Source organism: Lissotriton helveticus, chromosome 2_1 (genome assembly GCF_964261635.1).
Source record: "Lissotriton helveticus chromosome 2_1, aLisHel1.1, whole genome shotgun sequence".
NCBI lineage: Eukaryota > Metazoa > Chordata > Amphibia > Caudata > Salamandridae > Lissotriton > Lissotriton helveticus.
Window position 1 is genome coordinate 1,913,601,709 of NC_136059.1, and position 27,788 is coordinate 1,913,629,496.

A 27,788-nucleotide genomic window follows, 5' to 3' on the forward strand; every position below is an offset into this window, starting at 1 on the left:
CACTGGATTCCAGGTCAGAATCATCGGGGGGACGTCCTCAGGGTCTTTGCCCACTCAGGCACAGGCCGGGCTCGGCGGGTGCAGAGTGTGCTGGATTCGCGGTTCCTGGCTGGCACCAGGGGTATTGCTGTTTGAGCAGAATCACTGCTCATGGGAGTCACAGTCTCTAAGAGGGTCAAGGGAGGCAGGTCCTCCCGGGTTCTCGAAGTTGCTGTCCGCAGGAGATGCCGAGATTTCGCAGGAGCAGGTTTAAGGATCAACAGGCCGGTAGAGCTGGGGCCAAGTCAGTTGGTGTCGTCCTCTTGTTAGCAGCTGCACGGCAGGTCTTCTTCTTCTTGGTCTTCTTTCTTGTTTCGAAATCGGGATCTGAGAAAGGAAAGTTCAGGGTGCCCCTAAATACTAAATTTGGGGGATTTATAGGTAGGGGAAGTGCAGGGACCAATTGATCCATGCCCTGGGGTGAGTACACCCCCTAACCTGCTCCTCTCCTGTGGGAGGGGGGCAGGAGCCTATCTCTGATTGGGAAGTGGTCCCCATCCTCAAGACGGCAGGAGCCTGGAGTTGTGCCTCACCTCGCCTCTCCCACCTGAGGGGTGGAGTTGGCACAGGCTGGCACACCCCCTTTCCTCACGTGGGGTTTCCTGCCAGTCTTCCTGCCAGATCGGGGGTCAGTACCTGTGGGGGCCTGTTGCCGAGTACAGCAAGTGGCCTGGAGAAGCTCACAAAGGCAATATGCCTTTCAAGCTTCCCCCTGCCCAATGCACAAATATATCCTGAGCTTAATTCCACAATAGTCAATGTCCTTAGTAAATCAAAAGATGAGACTGTCTTCTTATGTTCTTCATTTATTATTCACAGCTTTTCTCCAAATGCGATCCTAGCCAACACGTGTTTCGTCTTTCTTGGTGCCAACCACAGACTTCGTCAGGGCTATTCCTATCAAGAGAGTCCATTCTGACCAGTGGTCAGTCGTCACAAACAGTAACAAGCATTAGAAATGCAATCGGGCTCGGATTTTTTGAGTTTGAGCTAATGGCATTGTAAATGCCAATGTATTGTTGCTATGTGTTATGGAGTGTGTTCATGTGGTGTGTACTGCCAGTGATCTCCTTGTGAGTGTGAGAATATTGCACCGTTACTGCCTGTGATGTCCTTCTTGTGAGTGTGAGGAGCTTGCACCTCTGCTGCCTGTGGTCTCCTTGTGAGTGCAAGAAGATTGCACTGCTGCTGCCTGTGATGTCGTTCTTGTGAGTGTGAGAAGCTTGCACCACTGCTGCTTGTGATGTCCTTGTGAGTGGGAGAAGCTTGAACCTCAGCTGCCTGTGGTCTCCTTGTGAGTGTAAGAAGCTTGCACAGCTGCTGCCTGTGATGTCCTTCGTGCGAGAAGCTTGCACCGCTGCTGCCTGTGAGTATGAGAAGATTGCATTGAGCATCTCTGTGCTGTGCCTGTTCTTTGTAAGGGACTCTTGCTCTGTTGCTGCTGCTGCCTTGGCACAGTACCTGCTGTCAGTGTGTAAGGGAAGCTTGCACCACTGCAGCTTGTGATGTATTTCTTGCGAGTGTGAGAAGCTTGTACCTCTGCTGCTTGTGGTCTCCTTGTGAGTGTAAGAAGCTTGCACTGCTGCTGCCTGTGATGTCGTTCTTGTGAGTGTGAGAAGCTTGCACCGCTGCTGCTTGTGATGTCCTTCTTGTGAGTGGGAGAAGCTTGCACCTCAGCTGCCTGTGGTCTCCTTGTGAGTGTAAGATGCTTGCACAGCTGCTGCCTGTGATGTACTACTCACTACTCTACTCTACTCACTACTCTGCACTCACTACTCACTACTCTGCACTCACTACTCACTACTCTACTCACTACTCTAGTCACTACTCTGCACTCACTACTCACTACTCTACTCACTACTCACTACTCTACTCACTACTCTACTGACTACTCTACTCACTAGTCTACTCACTACTCACTACTCTGCACTCACTACTCACTACTCACTACTCTCCACTCACTACTCTACTCACTACTCACTACTCTACTCACTACTTTCTACTCACTACTCTACTCACTACTCATTACTCTGCACTCACTACTTTACTCACTACTCTACTCTACTCACCTCACTACTCTACTCACTACTCTACTCACTACTAACTACTCAACTCACTACTCTACTCACTACTCTGCACTCACTACTCACTACTCACCTCACTACACTACTCACTACTCTCTTCTCACTACTCACTACTCTGCACTCACTACTTTACTCACTACTCTACTCTACTCACCTCACTACTCTACTCACTACTCTGCACTCACTACTCACTACTCACCTCACTACTCTATTCACTACTCACTACTCTACTCACTACTCACTACTCTACTCACTACTCTACTCACTACTCTACTCACTACTCACTACTCTACTCACTACTCTGCACTCACAACTCACTACTCTAGTCACTACTCTGCACTCACTACTCACTACTCACTACTCTACTCACTTCTCACTACCCTACTCACTACTCTACTCACTACTCACTACTCTACTCACTACTCACTACTCTACTCTCTACTCACTACTCTACTACTCTACTCACTACTCTACTCTCTACTCTACTCACTACTCTACTCACTACTCTACTCACTACTCTACTCACTACTCACTACTCTACTCACTACTCTACTCACTACTCACTACTCTACACACCACTCTGCACTCACATCTCTGCACTCACATCTCTGCACTACTCTACTCACTACTCTACTCACTACTCTACTCACTACTCTACACTACTCTACTCACTACTCTACTCACTACTCTACTCACTACTCTGCACTCACATCTCTGCACTCACTACTTTGCACTCACTACTCTGCACTCACTACTCACTACTCTGCACTCACTACTCTGCACTCACTACTCACTACTCTGCACTCACTACTAACTACTCTACTCACTACTCTACTCACTACTCACTACTCTACACACCACTCTGCACTCACATCTCTGCACTCACATCTCTGCACTACTCTACTCACTACTCTACTCACTACTCTACTCACTACTCTACTCACTACTCTGCACTCACATCTCTGCACTCACTACTTTGCACTCACTACTCTGCACTCACTACTCACTACTCTGCACTCACTACTCTGCACTCACAACTCACTACTCTGCACTCACTACTAACTACTCTACTCACTACTCACTACTCTACTAATCTACTCACTACTCTACTCACTACTCTACTCACTACTCTACTCACTACTCACTACTCTGCACTCACATCTCTGCACTCACTAATTAAAACTTAAACGGGCAGAGCTTCAGCGAATGACTTCTCCTCGTGGAGAACTAGGACACCCCTGTCTTTGTGAATGTGCTCTGGATTTGTGCACCGTTTTCCACGTTTCCTGCACGTTAAGTGTGACTTAGGCAAATACACTTGTGTGTGAAACAGGGCTAGACGACATGAAATTGGGGGGGGGGAAGAGGTGTAGCCACCCACTTCAACATTCCTGAGAAGAGAACGCTATTCATCATAAGACAAGAGTGCTCCAGGCAGGACGCGTGATTGACTGCCGAGTCAATGACATCATTTAAAATGTTACAGTGCTGGCCAACTGTACCATATTTCTTTTCTCACCTGTCTTACGAGTCCCTTCTAACAAGGAGGCTGGCGCGTGACTAGTCCTCTGACCAGAAGTGTGGGGATAATTTATTCCATTATTACTGCTCTCAGCTGAAAGCAATTAATTATCTCCAACAGGACTCGGGAGTGAAAATTCAGCCACAGAAAGTGATGAAAACCGCACACCCTGCTTTAAAATAATAGGTGCTTAATGGCTTTTTGTTTGCCGGCTCATCTGTGGCGGCTAATAAACAACTCAAGGGTAGTTATGAGCTTTGAATTGTGAGTTTGTGTCTCCCTCTGCTCTGATCATTCGAGCATCCATTATCTGCTGGAAAGGGATGTAAAAGATTTGTATGTTCAGCCTCTCCTGCACTGCATCACAAAACCGGATAATACAACGTTTGCATAATCGCGCAGCCGATTACCAAGTACACGTCCGTCACTTGAGGACTCCGCGCTCTTTTTATTCTGACTGATAGCACCCCTGATCCACGGGGAAGGGATGGCGTTATGCCTTCTGCAGGAAAAACACGGGGCCCTGGAGCACTAAGGTCGTTGCACAAAATCCCCCGACCCATTCCTCCACAGATTCTTCAGCTTCCGTTGAAAAAGCAAGGACACGTGTGCCCGATGTCTAAATCAGGCGGGGAGACGGGGGGTGAGCCAGAGAGCGGCAGAGCAGCTCCCCGGGCCGGCAGGAAGGAGCCGCACACGGCGTCTATGCCTGTGTGCACGTGAGGAGGACGCGCGCCAGACAAACACACTGCTAGATGGTGAACGCGCGCACACCATCTGGAATGCATTACACGGCCACCCTGACAGCTCCTAATTATAATTAATGTACTTCTTTGCGCGAGCACGAACGAAATATGCCCAAAATGGCGGAACAAAACTACATTTACCCTATCACTTCAAGCCTATTAAAACGACAACACAACGAAGACGAATCACTGGCCAGATGACAGAACACGCTAAGGAATGTGTGGAATTTGTCTCGGCCAAAGCCCTAGGAGATACTTCTTTTTTTTCTTCTTTAACATTAGTTCTCAAACTCCTCCCACTTTCAGTGGGGAGGAGTCCGAGCCCTAAAAACGGGAACTCCCAGTCACCACCTATTTGTTCAAAGCTGTATTTCCAAGAAAGGTGTGTGGCCTCTCCTAGAAGTCCTCTCAGCAGCAGTAAATCAATGAAGACCCTATAGTAGCAGCAACATTAACACGTCTACAGTAAACTGGCGTCTAGAGCGGGGGGCTCTCCACCCAGGGGTCCAGCAACATGTCTGCTGTGGGGCAGCCTAGGCAGCCTCTCAGACAAGACGTGGACGGTAGGTTAGGTTACAGGGGGCATCTCTAAGATGCCCTCTAGTGCATTTTATATTAAATCCCACACTGTCATCAGTGTGGGTTTAATGTGCTGAGAAGTTTGATATCAAACTTGTCAGTCTTCAGTGTAGTCATTATGGTGCTATGGAGTTCAAAATGACAACCTCCCAGCACCCTATACTCTTAATGGCGTCACTGCACTTACAGTGCCCAGGAATGGCCCTGGGTACTGTAGGGACATAGGGCTCATGCACCTGTGCCCACACCACTGGCATAGGGCACCTAGCTAGAGGGGTGACTGATGTATGCCAGGGCAGTGGGTTTGTGGGCATGGCACACTGGGATGTGTGCCATGTTGACTCTTTATTTAGTTCTGCACCAGGACACTCAGCCTGCAAAGGCAGTGTGTGTGTGTCAGGGTGCAGAGCCCATAAGGGTGGCACAATAAGTGCTGCAGCCCTTAGGGGTCTTCTCTTGTCACAATGCCCTGGGTACCTATGGTACCATTTACCAGGAGCTGACATGTGGCCAGGGATCCCAATTGGGTTTTAGCTTCAACACAGTTTTAGGGCAGGAACACAGGCCCTGGGCACCTGATTGGCAGGAGCCTAGGGCACACTCAGTCAAAGTACATCAGCAATTCAGCAAAAAGTGGGGGCATACCATGCTAGAAGGATGGTACTTTCTCACACATGGGGGTTCGCCTTTCCCTTACCCCCAGGTCTAGCACGAGGTCCTGTCAAGGGAAGCCAGCCTTGTTGCTTGGCATAGGTGCAGAGATGACATTTTAGGGGTGCAATTGCTCTTACTAGCGCCAAATTGACGGACTGCTGGACACCTGCATCCAGTGCCTCCACGAAGTCTTGCTCTATAGACCCAGAGGGTTCCTCCTCATAATAATAATAGTCCTCCTCGTAATACTCAGCCATCTTAACACACCAAGTGTGGATTCACCGACCCAGGAGAACTGCCTATGAGTGTAATAAATCAAATACAGGCTGGTGAAGTATATGCAGAAGAGATGAGGGGGAGTGGTAACCCCAGGCAAGCCCCAAAAAACCCACTAAGGATCAGTGAAATACAAATTCAGACGTGGAGGGAGGAAGAGCTTGCCTAATAACCACTCTAGGCAAAGCCTATGCATTATTGTGCAGCCCCACAATAAATGCAAACAAGTAGGGTGTCAGGGGAGCAAAAAAAAGCTTTTTTTTGCTGTAATTTATGCCAGCACAAGGGTCTGAAGCATCAAAACGATGCTTCGGCGTTCATCAAATGCCCGTTAGTGTTCTTTAAGGGCAAAATGGCAGCCGCGCATGCACGATGGCAGGGGCTCGTAAAAATTGAAAGAGGCCCGCGCGTCACTCAGAAGCGCTTCCGCGCTCCCCGGGACCTCCCGCTCCACAGAAGAACTGCGATCTCCAATAGGGGTCAGAGAAGCCCTGCGCTGCGCTGAGGCTAATTTGCCGAGAACCGAGCAACGAAAGGCGCCGTAGAAGCGAAGGTGAGCTCACGCGTAGGAATACAAAGCACTGAATGGCGATTTCGACAGTCAGTAAAGGCACAGATTAAATGCAGTCACACAAATACAAATAGCCATATAACTTTAAAACAGTGATCGAAAGCATCTGACAGCAAACCGTCATACACCAGACAAATCAACAGTATAAGTAAAGGGCACTTAACTGGCTGAGGAGCAGCAAAGAAAGAGGACACTATGGTTGTGCTGGGTCCTTATATACCATGAAACTCTATGGTTGGTCATGTGATTTTGTTATTGTATTTTAATTGGCTGCTGAGCTTCTAGAGTAAAGAAATGAGAAGTATAATCGGAGCCTCCGGTCCTGACATAGAATCTAGGCTATTGTAATTATGCTACATGCGTCCACCGAATGTTATAGTATGAGCTCTGTGAGCTAATACTATACGTGTGACCTTACAATTGACTGTTTGTTGGTTATTACTGTCTATCACTGTATATCTGAACGTTCCAATACTATACCTTTTCGATCTACCGTCTCAATTTCTTTTTCAGTTACTTTACCGCCGATACAACAGTCTTTACTGGTAATCGTATGTCAACGATTAGCTTGATGCATGTTTACACATAGTTAATATTGCTACCTTTGAGCTACCTTACCACCAGATAATGCTAATTCCTTGGGAATGCTGGTGTTGACCGATTGCCCTTTGTCTGCCCAAACTACTTTTAATTTTGCTTCCACTGAGACAATCGGAATGTTGAGCTATTTGGTCAGATGAAATCTACCATACGTCTCAGTTTAGTCCTCAGTAATTTACTTCTACTTTGTCTTGTTTTGAGAAATTTAGGCCAGAACTAGTATTTCCAATTGGTACTGTTTTATGCAACATGCACTTTACCAGAGGCACCTTATTTTATAAGCTTCCCTCTCACACAAATCTCTTATAAGGGACTTATACTGACAGCTGTAATTTACTATTGAACTTTACGTTCTCATCACATATGTTTATGACTATTATATCTACATGGCCGCGCTATCTTACTTAACTCATTCTATACCCCTTCAACATGGCAGCCATAGTTGTTATGATGATTCTACGGCGTACGTTGTGTCCCTTTTCACTAAAATTGACATTCCAATATGGCGCCAATGCTAGACGCTGTTCTTTGCGCATAGTACTCTCCAACACGAAAAGCAATCCAGATCAGGTAACTAAACTTTGATCCTTTGCAGGGCCTGGAAAGGCACTAGGAATGCACGGTTCCAACTGGTGCACTTCTTCATACTGCACAGAGCATACTTAACACCCGGTAAAATTCGGAAATACTTTCAGGTAGAAGATGCAGCATGTCCTAGATGTGCGAGAGAGGGGGTGGAGTTGGAGCACATGCGGTGGGAGTGTCCAAAGTTAGGAGGTTATTGGAAGGAGGTGGGAGACCTGTTAAATGCAGTCACTGATCGACGATTAGATTTTGATATAGCTACATGCTTGCTACATTGCAAGAACAAAGTACCAACTGCACACAACCAGAAGCAGTATCAACACATATAAGGTGCCCTGGTAGACACAATTACAAATTAAGTCCAGTTGTCAGAGAAACCACACTGTTTTTGAGACAGGTATCTTCATTTAATTTCTTTGAATGGCCAGCTGACACTTGTTTCGTCGCAGTGATAAGCGGCTCATCAGGGCTGGGAAAGATACAAACAGATGACTGTAGAAAGTACATTACAACATAATCTTTTCCCAAAAAACAGACATCGGTTGCACGTGGTGGCTTGGTGAGGGTGATACCTAAAACCAACCATAGGCAAGGTGAATAGCACATCGTTCATCTAATGTGGAAACCAAGAAATGCGCATTATTATGCCACCGTGGTAGAAAAGAAATGGTGCGATCGACTCGTGATCTAAGAGCTTAATCGATAAAAAAAGAAAAAACTTGTGGGAAATAGAGTGTCTTAAACTAAGACTCGAAAGGTAGCATTACATTACGTAAGTAAAACGAAAACAAAGGCGGTACACCACATGCCGTTGCATATGTCTAGGTCTCTATACATGCATTGGAGACGTAGTACGTGTCATGCCTGTGCTTCAGGAAGAAGAAACAGAAAGGTCCAGAAGTGAGGAACGGAACAAAAAGGAGTGCTCACCGCTTAGCCGGTGATACTTCCGACCCGGCCAGGCTCAGGACCAGGTGGGTTTCGAAGTCCTTGATGGGGACTTGCGATCTAAGTGGGGCAAGACAGGGCAAAGAGGGAGAAAGTGAGAAAGGGGAAGGTGAGGTTAGTTTCAACCTTCGATATTCATTCATTCTATTTCTCTATAAAGTTGTTCTCAGCCCTATTCAATGTACACACAGCCTTAAAATTAGTTGAATTAATTGAGTTAATGTGTCTGTTAGGTCTCATACAATGATCAGTGGGCTCCACAGACTTCGACCATGCTTGCAGATTTAAAGACTTAAACATAGACACATCACCCAAATGCATATTAAAATAAAAAAATAATACTCAACATGATCTTGATGATAAAACAAATTCATGATTATATGCAAAGAAGATAATAAATGAAAGGCAAATGTTGATACTGACATCAGCAGCTGTAGAGGCAGGAAGCAGGGCCTACTTTAGCACTGGTGGCACCCCCCCCAATAACCCCCTCCGCCACGGATTCCCTCACTACCACTATTTGACAGTGCCCCTCAAGTCTCCATAACCGCTATCTGTTAGATTAATTTAATTTTATAGAGTCACTCATATCCGTATAAGAAGTGGGAACACTTTACATCACACACGCATTCATAGAGACAATCAATTATTGTGTGTAAATCAGAATATAGGAAATGTTATATAAGACAGAGGCCTACAAGGAGTAGGAGTCACATTTCATCCATACTGGTAGGCAGTATAGTTTAAGAATACCTGGACTGGAAAAGCACGAATTCAGACTTTAAAATGTAACGCCATTGTTAGTGTTTTTCTTTATTAAGAAGAATTGATTTCTACCCAAATTAACCCCTTTTACAATATTAGGACAAGGAAAGACTGGGCAAAAAATATATAGCTCTTATATTTTCTTTGCAGTTTTGCATGCAGCTTTTTGATGGCAGTTAATAGCTCACTTCTCTATACTAGGATTTTAACTTATAAACTGGAAGTAACAAAAGGATCTCTGACAAAATAATTTTAACATTAGTCTCTTTGGAGCGAGCCTGCTCTGATTGAGATTGTAATTCTGAAGCTAAAATTATAGTGACAACAGATGTACTAGGGCTTCTAGAGATTGTGGGCCTGATTACAAGTCTTTCGTTTTTTTCCAACCTCTGCGTAAACCCGTTTACGCAGGGGTCAGAATTACCAGTTGAGTATTATTTAGCGCATCTGATAATTATTGGATGCGGTAAATTCCTCAACCTTGGTTAAAGTTCGGCAGCCGAAATTCAACAGAGGAAAACCACAGTGTAATTGCTGTATCCTGCGGATTTTGGTGCCTTAAACACCAAAATCCACATGTTATTCCTCAGAAACTCATAATAGATGCTATTTATTGCGCCCAATAAATAACAAACCCAGTAGTATTGTTATTTAACAGGTGCATTAAAAAGCACCCGCACTTGTAGGGCACTTCCAGAAATGAACCTGAAGTAGGAGGGTGTAAACTTTCCTCTGGGGACCTTTGCAGTAGGTGCACTTGCACCTGCCACAGAGTCTGTCCCCCTCCAGCTGCCCCCAACTGCGGTGGAGGTTGCATTCCAGGGTGAAGGATAACACTGTATGGAGGTGGTCGAGGACTCAGCAAGAATTAATCAACCTTGTCACTCTCAAGCTTTCTCTCATCATCCCACGAAAGAAAGAAAGAAAGAAATTTATTTAGCAATGCCAATAGCTCAAACTTTAATAATGTGAGACCTATTGCATTGCAAATTCTTGTTTTTTTAATCTGTCCATCATCAGATGTTCATTTTTAAGACTGGCTAGTGACAGTGATGCTGCCAAACAGACCTGCTGCTAACAATTTAGGTGAATTGGGCCATGGACAATCACTGGCTTTCTTTAAAGAGCCTCTTTCACCTGTTTCGCTTATATCCTATCCACAAGGAAATATAATAACACCAGTTAAGTTGTGCATCCTGCTGGGGGATTTATTCATTTTTTTATGCCGCAATATATGTATTCTTAATGTATGTTCTTGGAACATCCAGAGAAAGTAAACATGAACCAATGCAAATTGTGCTGCTGCAACAAATGATGGACGAAATGCTGAATAAATCAAACATTCCTCCCCAGTCAAAAGATCTGTGTTGAATCCGTCGTTCTTTTGCTCACTTCACCACCCCTGTTTGTACCCAGCCATATGCAAATCAGTTTTGACCCTGCTCCTCATGGGAACAGTCCAGCTCGTACTGCCAAGCCAGTTCCTTCCTCACCATATATGGTGCACTGCACTAGCTGACCCACGTCCGGTGTGCAGCCTGGGATTGGCAAGGCGGGCAATCGGGCATCACCCAAATGGCCTCTGGCTAAGGCCAGTTGATTGCCTGGTTTTTGGTCTTCTAAGGACTCCACCCCTGGTGTACAGTGTGAAAGGCTGTTGTTACAGCCTTAACAAACATGACCCCCTGCACATGAAGTCAGGCCAGCGGTCTACGTCAGAGGCAAATTTCAGCTGGCCACGTCACCTGCAGGGAGACATCGGGGGGATAGCATCTTAGTGCTGCTCCCCTGCTAGAATGGGTTGGGCAGTGTGTCCCAGTATGGCCACCATAGGTACATGGGGTTCACTCCTCTGTGTATTGCCTCACAGTGTCAGGAATAGGCTTGGTGAAGGAAAAGAGGTATTACAAGGGGCCAACAATTAAGGGGGGGCCTATTTTGTGGTGTGGTGGTTGGTGAGAGCCAGCGAGTGAACTCCTCAGTTTATTTTTGTCCCCCTTTACTCAATGCAAGCAGCGGAGATAAATCAAGTCTCTGCTCTTTTCCTTTATCTGCCAGATATCAATTACTGCAGTCAACAGGGACCGGTTGTGGCCTTAGTTAACTTTGAAACTGGGAAAACAAGATCAACTCCCAGCATCAGTTCGACATCCTGTGATTCTGGGCAAATCACTTAATCTACATTAACCTAAAAAAAAATTATGACCCTCTGTAATCTTATCTGGTGCTCACGTGAATCACTCCAATGCCTCTGTTGCTAGTTCATGCTATATAAAACTGCATGTAAGGAAAATTACACTATTTTTGGTTTATTTTTGCATTTACACACTAGCATATTTCCCTTTCTCAGAATGTACACGTGATGCCAGCCGCAAGTAAAACTAAAAATACAGATGCACTTTTAATCAGTCTTTAAACATTGGAGGGCCTCTCTTAAGTACTGCAAAAATAAAATGAATATCATAAAAAAGTGAGTGTTAAAGGCAGTTTAGGTATGTTTCATATCATGTTTCCCAGTGTACGTTAAGCAAAACATCCACAGCCAGAAATAAAAGACAATAAAAAGAGAGTTACTAGTATTGTTGCTAATTCTGTGCTTCCAAAGTATATTTTCATTGGAATGTTAATTTCCTATTTATTTACCGGCCCTATAAGCTTTAAAATACTTTTATTACTGCAAATGTTTGTAATCATTTAGCTCCATTATCCTAATTGAGCAGTGTATTACGAAAGGTTGCAATCTACAAATTTAGACCACTTGTTTTTTGGCTGCCCGGGCCAAATTGTGGCCCAATCCAACCCTGCCGGTGTGCCTCTCCATGGCGAAATCGGGATCCTGCAGTCCACTGGCAAGAGAGGAAAGGACTTCCTTCCTGCTCGTGGGACACAAATCCAACCAAAACCTGAAGCTGCTCTCATGCTGTTTTCAGCATGAGAGCAGCTCCAGGATTGGTTGAAGCAGGCTAACCCATTTTGAGGCTGGGGGCCTGCGCCAACAATCCCCAAGCGGTTTTACAGTCCCTGGATTGCTGGGTCTACAGTGCGCATGTCAGAGAGGGCAACTGTAGAGAGCCAGCCAATCCGGCATGCACACTGTAGACCAGTGCAGTCATCCTGCATTTGCAGGATTCAGCCCCGCCCCCACCGTTGCACTTTACATAGGGCAAGCAGTGGCAAAATAAAATGCATTTATATGGTATTTTATTTATTTGTGTTTGCCTGCTGCACTTGCAGCAGGTGAGGCAACGCTCCTCCACCATTTATGAATAGCTGCCCCTGCTCCTTGAGCCAGCACTTCACAAGTGCACTCTACTGGCATGTTTTGAAAAGGTTTTCCCTAGACTAGGGATGGTGTTAAATTTGCAAACGTTTTCAAAACACGCCAGTAGAGTGTGGTCACAGGGCCATCAGTCTGCAATATCATGCGAAAGTGCCTTTAATGACGGCACTGGTATAATTAGATTGCCGTTCAAATGAGGCACAGGGTCAGACTGATTTGCATATGGCAATGTCTGAACTGGGGTGGCTGAGTGAGCTAAAGAATGGTGATGGATTAAACCCAGATCAGTTGACTGGGGGTGAGTGTTTGATTTGCTCAAACGCTCCCTCCATCATCCCCTTTTGTATCGCTTTGTTCGCCCTAAGGGTGGCAGGGTATGCTCAGACGTCAGTCCCTTGCTCACTTGGCCACTGGTTTCAAGATAGCCTGGCTGATGAGGATTATGAATCCGAAACCGGTCCCAGGATGCTTGTTTCCGGTCCAGGGAAGACATGGCTTGGCAGTTCGGGCTGGACTGTTCCCATGAGGCACAGGGTCAGACTGATGTGCATATGGCAATGTCTGAACTGGGATGGCTGAGTGAGCTAAATAATGGTGATGGATTAAACCCAGATCAGTTGACTGGGGGTGAGTGTTTGATTTGCTCAAACGCTCCGTCCATCATCCCCTTTTGTATCGCATAATTAGATTGCCTGCCACAGCACTCCTAGACCTCTCCTCTTAAAAGTCCATCCCTTATCACCACCAGACCATGCAGCCTCTCCTCCGACCGAGTCGATTCATCATGCTGCATACAATCCTGGTCCATGCCCAGCATCTAAGGCCAGGCCGGGCGGCATGTTATATTGTGGAACATTATACAATGCCCAGCAGCAAGCTTTCAGTCAGCACGTACCCAAGCACCATCCAGATACCAGCTGTAAGTGCTGCCTGGTGTGTGAACCACCAACCAAACTTTAGTTGATCACGCTGCTACCCAGACAGACTGGCTATTGTCCTACTAATGTGGTTTCTAAGCACTGTGCTGAAGTTATTATGCCCCTGTGCCTTTATATCATGTTGGTAATTCACACTTGTCAGTACTCTACTCTGCATGCGCCCAGCCTGTTTCAGGCGTGTCCAGCTCCTTTTCAAATTACAACGGCTTTGACACGCTGCTGCTTCCTGGTGTTTGTCCTACTGGTCTTATCGTTGACAAGACCTGCCTCTCCAGCCAACATGGCACGAAGCTATACTGTCATGTTGATGGAAGCAGGGGGGTTCTGCTGCATCATGTGGTTAGTGATGGTGTTGGAGGTGCTGAGGTCATGGTCTGTAAGTAAGGAAACAGCGAAAGATACTGCCCTGCAGCAGTAGGACTCACTTGTTTAATTATTTCAGCAGCCACGGCTTTGGCGTTATCCCAGAAGGAACGGGAACTGGAATCTGGGAGCCGCTCTATCCCTGAGATAGGGTGTCGAAGCGGCCACTCACTGCAGTCCCCAGGGGGTGCTCATCATTTTGCATCATGCCACCACTGTGCCACTGCATTACCTTAGGTAGCCTTGTGCTTTTCTCATCTGTATGGAGGACGCACTGCAGTTTTCCAAGCTCTGAGCATTAAAGGATCTTCCCTCCACAGCAACTGGAAAATATAACCAGACAGAAAACTAACTCTTTCTCCGTCTGCATTTTGTTTTCAAGTATTTTAAAAATACGAAGAATAGGTGGGTTTTTTGAGATGCACAAATCGTAACTGATAGGGCAACAGCTGTGCACACTTCCACAATGAAATTAAATTAGGAAGCGGCACTGAAAGTGATCGCGAAAGCAATCGCTATTGTAAAAAAAAAAAACAGCCCACGAGTGATACGCGCGCCACTACGAGCCTTATGTTTTCAATTATTGTGCCTGTGTCTTGGCTCGATAATTGAAAACCTATGGGCTTTGGTGATCGTAAAAGACACCAATAGGCCATTGGCGAGCAATGCGCCCGCCTTTGGCTTATTGCGTCCTCTGTTTAAAAAAAAACACGCAAACAAAGCCCAATAGCGGAACCCAAAAAGAAAAGCACACGCACGAGCATGTGTGATTCCAGGGTCCGTTTTCAAACCCCGGACAAAAGGGCTCTCGCCTGCGTGAGCAGAGCCCTAAAAAAGAGGTAAATAAAGATGGCAAGACAGAAATATGGAAAGAAAGAGAAAAGAAAGAAAAAAAGACGGAAAGATAGAAGGCAAGAAAAAGAAAGGAAGAAGGTAAGGAAGAAAAAAGAAGAAAGAAAGAACCAAAGAAACAAACAAATAAACAAAGAAAAGATGGAAAGAAAAAGGAAGGAAAAGGGAATAAGAAAGAAAGAAAGAGCCAAAGAGACAAACAAAGAAAAAAGGAAGGATGAAAGAAAAAAGGATATTATACACAATTTTAGTCAAATCAAAACATCTTTGCATAACACATACCTAAGAAAGCAGATTGGTCTGGTATTAGCTGCCAGCCTTTGCGAAAGAAAGTAAAAGAAAGACAAACTGAAAGACAGGGTTGCAAAACAGAGCACATCCATTACCTATATCAGAGTTTGCATTAGCTGTTTTTTGTATTAAAAAGGCTCTGTTCTCCACAACCTTTTCAGACAAAAGGCATTTGGTAAGGAATTTGCAACGACATTAGAAGGAGACATTTACTGATAAAGCTGCAATGTGTCTGTGTTTACATCAAAAGTGTCCTGCTGTTACATCAGGCTTTAAACACAAATGCAACACTAAAGTAATTATGAAGGAAAAACAAAACACTGGCAGTGAGGGAACTTCCTTGTGTGAGGATGTGCTCATTGTGAGAGAGCAAAATGCAGCTACTCAAGCTGAAGTTAATCAGTAGTTTATGTAAGCTGACTAATTGCCCCATGCTGTATGCTGTGGTGGGCAGAAGCAAAATGTTAATGACACAACAACATACCAACGATGAAGAAAGGTGGCAAAAGCCTCTTTACGTAAGTATATTGTAGATATAATTTTTGTAAAATAAAAAGGTCTTGGCTAACGCCAGACCTAAAGGCGCACTGCCCTACTTATACGCACACTCCAAGGATACTGTAAGTGCTTTCAGGAACACAGAATGAATCAAGGCAAACTTTTAAGTTTGGGAGTGTATTTTAAATCATACAGGCCCAATCAGAAATCATCCTCTGCTATACCAGATTTGTTAGCGCTTTTCGCTGTGCAAATTTGTGGACCATAAAGTGATGTTGATCCCCTAAGGCTTTTTGTGCTCCACAGCTAAGACTGGTCAACAAATCGGTGCATTCAATATATGTGAAGCACCTTAGGCTCCACAAGAATGACAGAGAGTATTTTTGTTTCAAACCGTTAACATTTAATTAAGGTTAGCGGTTGACAGAAGGCAAAAATCAGGTTAGCATCAATTAATAATTAAAATACGATTGCTTCGATCAATATGCAATTCAAATTATAAATAAAAGGATGAACTAGAATGGGATCGCCTCAAAAGGAAAGAACATAGGAAAGTCAGTTCTCTTTCTCTCTCTCTGGGAGTACTCCTAATATCCCGCTCTGCTCAGCTCTATTCCTACATCGAACTACTTTAAAAACTCACAGGCTCTAACATTTTACACACCTACACGCCATTCTCATATGACTGTTCAATCAGATTAAAGCAAGATGATACAAGTTTCAAATTTCAACTTGAAATTTGAAAGCAAGATGATACAATGATATCTTTTTTATGGTTCCCAAGTTTTCTCACAACACAAGCTTCTTTCTTCATCCTTCTAACTTACTCCATGTTTAACGCGCTAAAATAAATGGACCATGCTACACACTGCAGGTGTCTTCTTCAATGCACTATTCATAAAAACATTCTACCATAATCACAAAGAAAAGACAACATTTCTTCACATGGGAAAGATGAAATAGAAACATTCTGTTAGTTATCTAGAACTCCAGCTCACCTAGGAATAAAATATTCACGCATCTCTTAGCAAAATGGTAAACAACATTAGCCTCTTTAAATTCAAGCCTATGTGAGCTATAGTTACTCTAAACATGATTACACTCTACAACTAGCATTAGCATCTGTATGTGTTAATGCAAAACATTTAATATAAATTAAACATTCTTCACTATGTTGGTGAAAGGTGTTGAAACAGTGGCCTTTGAAGTGAGAGGATTTGGGGAGTGGACTTTTGGTTCTAGACTATTGCAAGCGTGTTCTTGTGAAAAGGAGATGGAAATCCTCTTTAGTCAAAAGCTGAAATCTCCCTCTATGAGGATGAGGTGGGATGTGAGTGCTAGGTCCTGTCGAAATTCAGAGGATTCCTCAAATAAGACTTTGGAGGTCCTTAAAGTTAATAGCAAGAGGAGGATTTTGTAGGTGGCATCGTGGGAAATCCATTGGAGGAATTCTGCCATATGATGTGAGGTACTGGGTTGTAGTGTAATTATTACATTTCCCTATATCATTGATGTATGTCTTGGAAATAGTTTTTTGTGGAAACTAGAATGTGTAATGAGTAAAAATGATCAATTGTGAATTCCACTGTTGTCAATTGTATGTTGCGGTGGGTATATATTCATGCCAACCAAGTAATCTTAATTTATTTAACTGATATTGTGGTTCATCACATATTTTTCAAAAAGATTTTACATCCCACTTGTCAATACCTGTAGAAGACCTGTGTCAATTGAGGTCCTACCATAACACATCTTTTTCCAACTCAGGCAACAGCATGCTTCATGGTGAAATAACGACACTAGGAGCATCTAATTTCTAATTTAAAATATTTCTAGAGCGCAGCGTACACCTTGCGGTTTCTTGGCGCTGGGGGGATTAGCTACTGCGGGAAAGAGACAAAAAGGAAAGATGAGAGAAGATATTAAAAGAATTTAAGAGGGAAAGGCCTGGCTGAAGAGGAATGTCTTCAGATCTCTGCGAAAGGGAAGGTACTGAGTAGCAGCACGGAGGTGATCGGGGAGTGAATTCCAAAAGGTTGGGGCCAGAATGGAAAAGCTGGCCCCGCCCCACTTTTTGCGTGTGAAGCGAGGGGTCTGAAGAAGGGACATAGAGGAAGACCGAAGTTCTCTTGCAGGTACATAGGGATGGATTAGTGAAGTGATAAAAGCGGGAGCAGTGCCCTGGCGGGCCTGAAAGGCCATACAGCCGATCTTAACCCCTTCAGTGCTAATGACAAGGGTAACTCGTCATGGAGTTTCCATTGATTTCAATGGAAATTACATGAAGAAGAGCAAATACCCTTAGCATCCAAGTGGTTAAAAAGGGAGCGTTCTTTTACAGGGAGCCAGTGAAGCTCCCTGAGAAGGGGGGTGGAATGGTGATAACGAGGAAGGCCGTGCACCAGTCGCGCTGCCTGGTTTTGGATAATCTGGAGTCTACGCAAGCTGTATGCGGGGATACCATGATAGAGAGCGTTTGCGTAGTCCAGTCGCGATATCACAAGTGCGGCCAAGATGATCTTAAGTGCCTGGGGGGAAAAGAAGCGGGAAATAGAGCGGATGGTGCGGAGAGTGAGGAAGCAAGAGGATACCACGGAACTAATATGTGAATGGAGGGTGAGCTGATTATTTATTTTTACACCAAGAGTTTTGACTGTGGTGGAAGGGGTGGGTGAGGGGCCGAGAGAGGGGGGCCAGAAGAAAGAGTTCCAGGGGCTGGATGAACCACCCGTGAGAACCAGCTCGGTTTTGTCCGGGTTCAACTTAAGGTGGTTGTGGTTCATCCAGTCCCTGATGAAAGTCATAGTTGACTGGAAATTAGAGACAGAGAGAGGAGAGGGGGATAGATCAAAGATGAGCTGGAGGTCAGCCGCGTAGTTATAAACGGTGACCTCCAGCTGCTGGAGTGCGAAAATGAGAGGATAGATGTAGAGATTGAAAAGCAGGGGGGAAAGAGAAGAACCCTGGGGAACACCGCACGTGACGGGGAGAGGAGTGGCCGTGAAGTTGCCTAACCGAACCGCCTGAGTGCGGTCCCTCAGAAAGGAGGAGAGCCAAACGAGGGCTGATCCCCCGATACCGGCCGCCTTGACACGGGTGAGTAAGATGGTGTGGTCCACCGTGTCAAAGGCGGCGGAGAGATCGAGGAGGACCAGTGCCTGGTGCTTGTTCTCATCCATGCCCTTTCTGAGATTGTCTAAGACTGCGACCACGACTGATTCGGTCGAGTGCCTAGGACGGAATCCGGCTTGGCGGGATGCTAGTCCTCCGCTTGCCTCCACATGGGCGCTAAGTGCCGCAGTGACGTGGCGTTCCATCACCTTGCCCAGAAAGGGTAACATAGAAATGGGGCGATGGTTGGCCGAGATGGAAGGATCCGCGCCAGGTTTTTTCAAGATGGGCACTATTGTTGCTGCCTTTAGCGCAGAGGGTACAACACCCTGTGCCAGAGAACTGTTGAGGAAAGCGATGGGGAGGTCGGGGCAGCTGGAGTAAATTTGCTGCAAGACTCGCGCCGGGCAAACGTCCGCAGGAGACCCTGACTTCACTTTAGGAAGTATCTCTAGAAAGGAGTCCTGGGTGAAGGGGGGAATGGAAATGAATGGGAATAGGACGGACGGGGGGGAGGGTTCGACGAAGGCAGACGAGGGTGGTAGAATGTTGGTCTTAATGGTAGCAATTTTCTCTACGAAATAGATATTCAGTTGATCACAGAGGAGCTGGGAAGGAGGAATTTGGGACGAGGTTCGGTCTGAGAATGCCAGGTCATTCACTATACTGAAGATTTCCCTGGTTTTATTTTCTGCAGAAGTTATTTTTAAAGAGAAGTAGGAAGTTTTTGCCTCCAGGATTGCAGATTTATATTCAGCCAGTGCTGATAGGAAGTGAGTTTTTAATGAGGGGCTGTAATTTATCCTCCATTTCCTCTCCGCCCGTCGGGCGCTCAATTTGAGATCCTTTAGGTGGTCATTAAACCATCTATTGGAGTCCTTGGGACGGCGGATGGCAATGCGGCGTAAAGGCGCCACTGAGTCGCATCCTCCGGCCAGCCAGGTGTCAATGGCCTTGGCTTGAGAGGCAGATGATAAGCCAGCAAGAATGGGAGTGGAGTTGCGAAGTGAGGAGGTCAAGGAGGGATAATCCAGTCTATTCCAGTTCCGCGCCCAGATGTTTTTGGTATGCGGAGTTTTGGGCATCAGGTTTCGGAGAATGAGGAAGGAAATGAGGGTGTGGTCGGACCATGGGCACGGCGAAACAGCAGCCGAGGCCACAGAGAGGTTAAGGGACCAAACCTGGTCCAGTGTGTGCCCATGGGAATGAGTGGGGACGGATATGTGTGACACAAAGTTGAGGGATGAAAGATAATCAGTAAAATCTTTAGAGGCAACGCACTCATGTGGGTCTGTAGGCCAGTAATTGAAGTCCCCTAGGACCAAGACCGAAGCAAAGTTGACCACCAGGTTAACCAACAGATCTTGAAATGCCGGCAAGAATAAGGGTGAGGGCTGAGGTGGGCGGTACATAAGGAGACAAGTGATGGGGGGGGGAAATGAAAGAGAGCGAACTACCAGGAAATCAGCAGGGGGAATAGGGGGAAAAGGAAGTTGTTGAAAGTTCAGCTCCGACCGAGCAATTAGGGCGACCCCACCACCAGCCTTACCTGTCGGCCGGTCAGCCCGTAGGGCAACATAAAAGGAGGGTAAGGTGGCCAAGAGAACCGGGAGGGAAGAGTCACAATACCAGGTTTCGGTCAGGAGCAGCATGTCTGGTTTCTCTGAGTCGAGTAAGACAAACAGCTCGTGGTGGTGCTTGACCGCTGACCTGGTATTGAGTAGGACAACCGATAATGCCGGGGAGCGGGGGAAGGGGTCAGGAGGGAGGGGGCAAGGTAACAGGGGGTCGCGCTGCAGGGGATAGGATGTAGTGGGGGAAGAGGGAGCAACACCTTGTGTAGAAATCAGGCTACGGATAGAATCCGGGAGAGGCCAATGGCCCTGGAGGGCAGTCAAGTCCTTCGTGGTATAAGACATAATTTTAGTTTTGGCATGGAGTCGTGCCCCTAGCCCCGTCCGGCCGCGGACGGGCGCAGACGGGATTAACTCTGGCGCAACTCCGGCGCGCCTACGTCGCGCCCGCTGCGCTGACACATAATGGGCGGCTATATAGATGGTGACGCTGGAGGGGAGGGATCAGGAGGGCGGGGTTGGGCGTGGTGAGTTTTTAAAAAATCCAAGTCGCCGTTCCCCGCTTGTATTCAGCGGGACGGCGGTAGGCAGAAAGAATGAAGCTGCTCGCAGTCAGCAGCGCGAATCAGGTAAAATGCAAAGTTTAAAAACACAGAGCAGTCCCCAGCGCTCGGCGCGAAGCCCTCAGCCCTCTGCCACAGGGCTTTGGACAGCGTGCGAGGGGGAACAAACAAGAATTTGTAAATGGTGACACGGCACGGGAGGGATCAGGAGGGCGGGGGTGGGCGTGGTGAGTTTTTAAAAAATCCAAGTCGCCGTTCCCCGCTTGTATTCAGCGGGACGGCGGTAGGCAGAAAGAATGAAGCTGCTCGCAGTCAGCAGCGCGAATCAGGTAAAATGCAAAGTTTAAAAACACAGAGCAGTCCCCAGCGCTCGGCGCGAAGCCCTCAGCCCTCTGCCACAGGGCTTTGGACGGCGCGCGAGGGGGAACAAACAAGAATTTGTAAATGGTGACACGGCAGGGGAGGGATCAGGAGGGCGGGGGTGGGCGTGGTGAGTTTTTAAAAATCCAAGTCGCCGTTCCCCGCTTGTATTCAGCGGGACGGCGGTAGGCAGAAAGAATGAAGCTGCTCGCAGTCAGCAGCGCGAATCAGGTAAAATGCAAAGTTTAAAAACACAGAGCAGTCCCCAGCGCTCGGCGCGAAGCCCTCAGCCCTCTGCCACAGGGCTTTGGACGACGAGCGAGGGGGAACAAACAAGAATTTGTAAATGGTGACACGGCAGGGGAGGGATCAGGAGGGCGGGGGTGGGCGTGGTGAGTTTTTAAAAAATCCAAGTCGCCGTTCCCCGCTTGTATTCAGCGGGACGGCGGTAGGCAGAAAGAATGAAGCTGCTCGCAGTCAGCAGCGCGAATCAGGTAAAATGCAAAGTTTAAAAACACAGAGCAGTCCCCAGCGCTCGGCGCGAAGCCCTCAGCCCTCTGCCACAGGGCTTTGGACGACGCGCGAGGGGGAACAAACAAGAATTTGTAAATGGTGACACGGCAGGGGAGGGATCAGGAGGGCGGGGGTGGGCGTGGTGAGTTTTTAAAAAATCCAAGTCGCCGTTCCCCGCTTGTATTCAGCGGGACGGCGGTAGGCAGAAAGAATGAAGCTGCTCGCAGTCAGCAGCGCGAATCAGGTAAAATGCAAAGTTTAAAAACACAGAGCAGTCCCCAGCGCTCGGCGCGAAGCCCTCAGCCACAGGGCTTTGGACGGCATCAAAAGGGACTTGACTGAGTTTGAATCCACCAAGCACAGAAAGGAACTGCACATCAAATTTTGAGTGGCACAGTGGTCACCATGGAAGAATGCAAGTGTCTTCCAATGAGGGGAGGGTCATAGCAGTTACAGCCCTCATGCAGAGGAAAACAGAGTGATGTACTTGATCTTTGACATAGTTGCCTGGGAGACTGCACTGGACTAAGTGCAATCTCACACACTATGGGAAGATGAGTCTGTGCCACACACAGTCCCTCCCGACTGTGAGAAGTTGGCCTGATATATGATGTCCACTATTCTAGTGAGCACCTTGCACCAGTGCAATCGACCCTTATTGATGGTAGGTTATAAAGTCAACCTTAAAGAAAGCTATCCTAGTGGTAGCTGTGGAGAGCAGCCTTCAAGCTAAGACTTGGAGACGAGTTAAGCGAGTTGCTTTACCAATTATAATCTCTTGAGTACCAAATGAAAGCACAACACACAAGGTATATATCTAATATATATGTATTTATTCTAAGCACAACCCCACTGCACTCTTTACAAGGTCAAAGGTAAAAGTACAATACATGGAACTTAATTAGCATACGATAAGTTGCACAGTATACATTAAGCCCTAGGGGCCTCACAAACCATATACTAAAATAGTGTTATAAGAACCACGTGAGAGTTAGAAAGCAGGCCTAGGGCCTGTGGAATCGCTGGGTCTGCCTAAAACCACCAAAGGTTAGGATGTAGGAGGCCGACGGGAGATGCGTGCAGTGTCTAAACACAGCCGCGGGTTACCATTGACTTTCTACGGAGAATGAACAAGCTACAAATTTACAAGTTAAGGACACTTCTAGGTGAACTACGATGGAACTCTTTTAGACTAGGACACTTCGAGAGTCAAGTCCCACGGGAGCACCGGAGTACTCGTGTTACCTCACCCAGGGAAGCCGGTGCATAGGTGCCTTTTGGTGTCGGGTTTCGTTGTCGATTCCTATGGAGAGCTGCGAAGAAGTGCTGCAGGCGACCAGAGGAAAAGTGTCCGGTTGGATCCAAGGGTGGAGTGAGGATGGGAAGAACCTGAAAGCAGAGGAGAAGGAGTCTGGGCCACTAGCCAGTGACCAGGATGGTGACAGGAAGATACCAGCCAATGTTGGGTGATTTCAGGTGAAAAGGTGAAGCTTGTCTCTTCAGACACGAGGACCAGGAGGCGTCGACGACAACCAAGAGCTGGATTCGAGCTGTCCCACAAAGGCTCTAGTTGGCTGCGGTGTCGGTATCCAGATTGAACCTAACAAGCCTTGGCAAATGCAATCCATGTAGGATGTCAAGATGGGCTTCGGTGCAGACCAGCAAGGTCTGAGGAACCTCTCTTTTGGGGAGAAGTTGAAGCAAGCCTGGAGCAACCAGGAAAGCAAAGTAAATCAAGGATTGGTCTTCTTGCGGGCTCAATAGCCAAAGGATTAGGAACCGCAAAGACGCGTCAAGTGGAAATGCACAAAGCGGGCCCATGGGACACTCGCGGAGTGTGGGCCTCTGAGCTTTGGAGCAAAAGGTGCTCAGGGCTAGGGCTTCAAGCACTCCAAGACACAACTTTGGGATACCTCGGGAAGTTGGTGAAGGTTGCAAAATGCAGGATGTCCAGGAGTTCCGGTCCCACGTCTCTCATGTCCGCCACAGGTCTCAGCTTAGCTGGGAGCGCAGGTCAGTGTCAGAGATGTCTGGAAGTCTGTGTCCTGTGTCACAGATTCTTCGGGATCCGGCGGGAGCCTCGAAAATACAGACTGGCAAAGAGGCAGTTGGTGCCTGTTTGAACAGGGTGGTCACTCCTTGACCACAAGGGAGATTTCTTCCGTCTTCCAGTCAAAATGGAATGTTGATGGTCCAAGATATATGTTGCAGAGGTTCGCTCAGGGTAATCTAAAGTCCTAAGGACTGGGGTTCTATACTTATAGTAAGTTTAGGGGTTGGACTAACTCTAAGGTCCCTCCTATGAGTGGGGTGGTTACTCCCCTTCCCCTTTGTCCAGTTTCGCGCCAGAGCTGGGGCTTAGTGCCCCAGCAACCGGTTTGAACTGGGAAATGCATGGAGCACCTTGTGTGCCCCAGGCAGTGTCTGGAAAGCATTCACTGAATGCAGCCCTCCCTGCCCCAATACACTATAGCCTGTCTGGGGAGGTGCCAGCACCTCCCTGGACAGGAAACCTATTGTCCAGGCCTCCCCTGCCGGAGTTTCTTCCTCAGCAGGAGGGCAGATTCGTGTCTGTGGCAGAAGCATCCATTTTGTGATGCGGGGGCTCTGTTTAACTTTAACCGGGTTTAACAGTAACTACATGTCTTCTCCCTCTAGAAGGGTGGAATGCTACCCCAGCCGCCAGAATTGGCGAGGAGGGGGTAGTATTCCAAAGTGCTTGACACCTTACACGACATGTTTTGATAAAGCCAAACCAAAGTTAGCATTAACCGCGAGGATTATAATGCACTTAAGAGTATATTGAATGGCTATATCATAGAACAGCTATAAGGAGATGGTTCTGAAAGCTGCAGAGGGGCTCAGCTCATGCTAGGGCACCCTCTCACACAAAACCAAGCACTCTGCCTCCAGGATTGTTAAGGCCTGCCATAGGAGTGACGTATAGGTTACTATGTGTCTATATATAAGGTAGATATAGATATACTGCATTTAAGTAAGGGGTGATTACACCACCTTACCCAGGCTGTAAGAACAGACCTGTGGTGTCAGTTTGGAAGGCTAACCAGGGGTGGCACAATTCATACTGCTGCCCCTGGTAGGCATAGGCTGCAACTATGCCCTGGATACCTAAGGTACCATATACAGGGACTCACAAGGGTGACCCAGTAACCAATCAGGTATGTACCTACAGTACATGGAGTCCATTTTATAGAGAAAGCAGATAGGCTGGGGCCCTGAATAGCAGGGTCCCAGTCCAACTAAGTCGACAACCAGCAAAACACCAGGCAAAAAGTGGGGGTACTGATAACACACATGGATACTAGTGGTCAGTGGTATGAGGCTAAAGAAGAAACTACAGTGGCATGAAATGTGTCTTGTGTGTGTGTTTCTATGATATACAAAAGTGGAGAAAGAGAAACCCATCAGACCACCCAATGGCGGAACATCATCATCTGGGATTTTGTGGAAAAACTGGTATCTATTCTAGGTGTCTCACTAGTTGTTATCTTGAGATATCCTAGTCTGGATCCACCAGTGATGTGAAACAGCCAAAATGAAGATGCAGTGGTACTGAAAAACAATTTGCAGAGTAGAAAATGTGCAAGAACTCAAAAACGTGAAGCTAAAATTAACTATTATGATGCCCAAGAACAAATTTATTAGGGGGTCATCATAGTGTCAAGGTTAAAAAATAGTGTTAGATAGTATGAATAGATGATAACTATCTTGTGATGGTTAAGGAGGTCGACATTTTTCAGCCATACGAGGACGGTAGTTAGACCAGTGGCTTTCTTCAGGACCAATTATATAACACTACTGCAAAAACAAGTGAGAAAAAAGTAAATAATCAGAGATGCATCCTACCATTTGTGAAGTTCCAGATTCTGGAAATGACGTCTCTGTAATATGATTCTTTTCCTGAAAAATAACATGTATACATATACAGACACAGACAATATATTGAACGCCACTGTGAAAACATGTGAATAGCCTCATAACTGCATGCTGTAACTCTTATATTTTACCAGCATATTAAATTGGTATCCATTTGGTATATCCACTTCACTCACCCAGAAACCTCTTGGGATCAGACCTCACATCTCCTGGCGCTCGCTCAGGCAATGAGGCCTCACTCTATAGATGTGCAAAAAGAAGAATGGCAAGAAAACACATGTTATCCTACCATTTTATATGTTAGCAATCAATCAATCTTAGTAACTGATAGAGACACGAGGGAGCAGTCTGTAACAGACCCTGGGATGTCTAATGATGATTTATAAAGATGTATCCTTGTGCGTTGTAAGCAACCCAACTGCAGTTGTAGCAAAATAGAATTATAGCCTCAGTATGTGCGGGCTGATATTTAAAATACCTGTGTACATGGATTGGGAAGTTGTAACGAAGCTCATCAAAAAGTCCCAAAACCAGGCAAAGGTTAAAGAGTAAAGAGATGATAATTAGCAAATCCTGCTCTCGAGGAAACTCCTCGAATACATAGCAACCGCTATGCCAAGGCCTGCTGTGAAGCCTGTAAATGGAGCAGCGGAACAACGCCAGGGAACAGGACCCTCCAAACGCCTTCTTTGTCTCTTATGGCCGTACCTGTCCGTCGGTACCTCGGGCTTTGTCCTAAGCTGAGGGGGAGGTACCAGACAGAACAGGAAGGCCACTATTTATATCCTGTTAGTATATGCTTCAATTAGAGCCTGCGGACCAGAATGAAAACTGCTTGCAAAAACGGAAGATGAACTAGTATCCAGCTCGCGCTCAATCTGATTGGACCATTCTGACACGTAGTGCTAGAAATCAGTGTCGAACCACAGAGAAAACTGAAAAATATCCTAAAACCGGAAACAGACTCTATATCCGGTTCGTGCTTAGGAGGATTGGCGCATACAGTGTTTTGCGCAGGTATCGGGGAAGAAACGAGAACTAGTCCGAGTTCATAATCTCTACTCATTGGTTGTGTGTCACTTCATTTTCGGGCACCAGTATGGGGAGCGTTTACGCTCCCAGCCTGGCAAATCTCTATGTGCACTCATTTGAACAGCAGCATGTGCTGGCTAATACCAACCACTTTCTTCGATGTATCAGAACCTGGAAAAGGTACATCGATGATGTTTTTGTTACATGGCGGGGCACTAGTGAGAGCTGTCTAGAGTTTTTGGGATGGTTAAACAGTAGGAATGAGTTCCTTCGCTTTACCATAGAGATAGGGAGAGACAGACTTGCCTTTTTGGATCTACTCATTACATCCACTGCAGAGGGTTTAGACTCAGAACTCTACAGGAAGCCCATGGCGAAGAATTCGCTGTTGTGTTTCAATAGTCACCACCCTAAATCTTTACGGGAGAATTTACCGTATGGACAATTTCTGAGAGTTCATAGGAATTGTTCCAGTGCTGGAGCCTTTGAAAATCACTCTATGGCCCTAAAAAAACAACTGATATCCAGGGAATATCCAAAGAGGTTAGTGCAGCGATCACTTAAAAGAGCTAGGAACAATAATCGCTCAGCTCTTTTGGAACCTCCGGTCATAAAACCTCCCTTAGAAAGGTTAACCTTTGTTACCACCTTCGGGACCATGTCCAATAAGATACAGAAGGTGGTCAAACGCCATTGGTCCATCTTGAATTCTGATGAGTCTACAATACAGATGCCGCTGTTTTCCTTCAAAAGAGGTCCAAACCTGAGGGACCGTCTGATCCACACTAGACCACGCAACAGAGAACCCAAGGCTCTGGGTACATTATGGGACCTTCCCCCTGTGATAGGTCACCATCCTTGCGGCTCTTGTCATTCCTGCCCACAAACAAAGAAATCCACAGAGATTGACATAGGCACAACACGACCGTGGATCCAAAACAAGTTCACAAACTGCAATAGTGACAACTTAATATATCTGATCACATGTCCCTGTGGCTTGCAATATGTGGGGATGACCACTCGTAAGATCAGAGTGCGGATATCGGAACACAAGAGCACCATCAGGTGCAAGAGGCAAGCCACCAAATTGACGAGTCACTTTCTTGAGGCACGCCATCCATCTACTGCTTTTCAGTGGACTGTTATT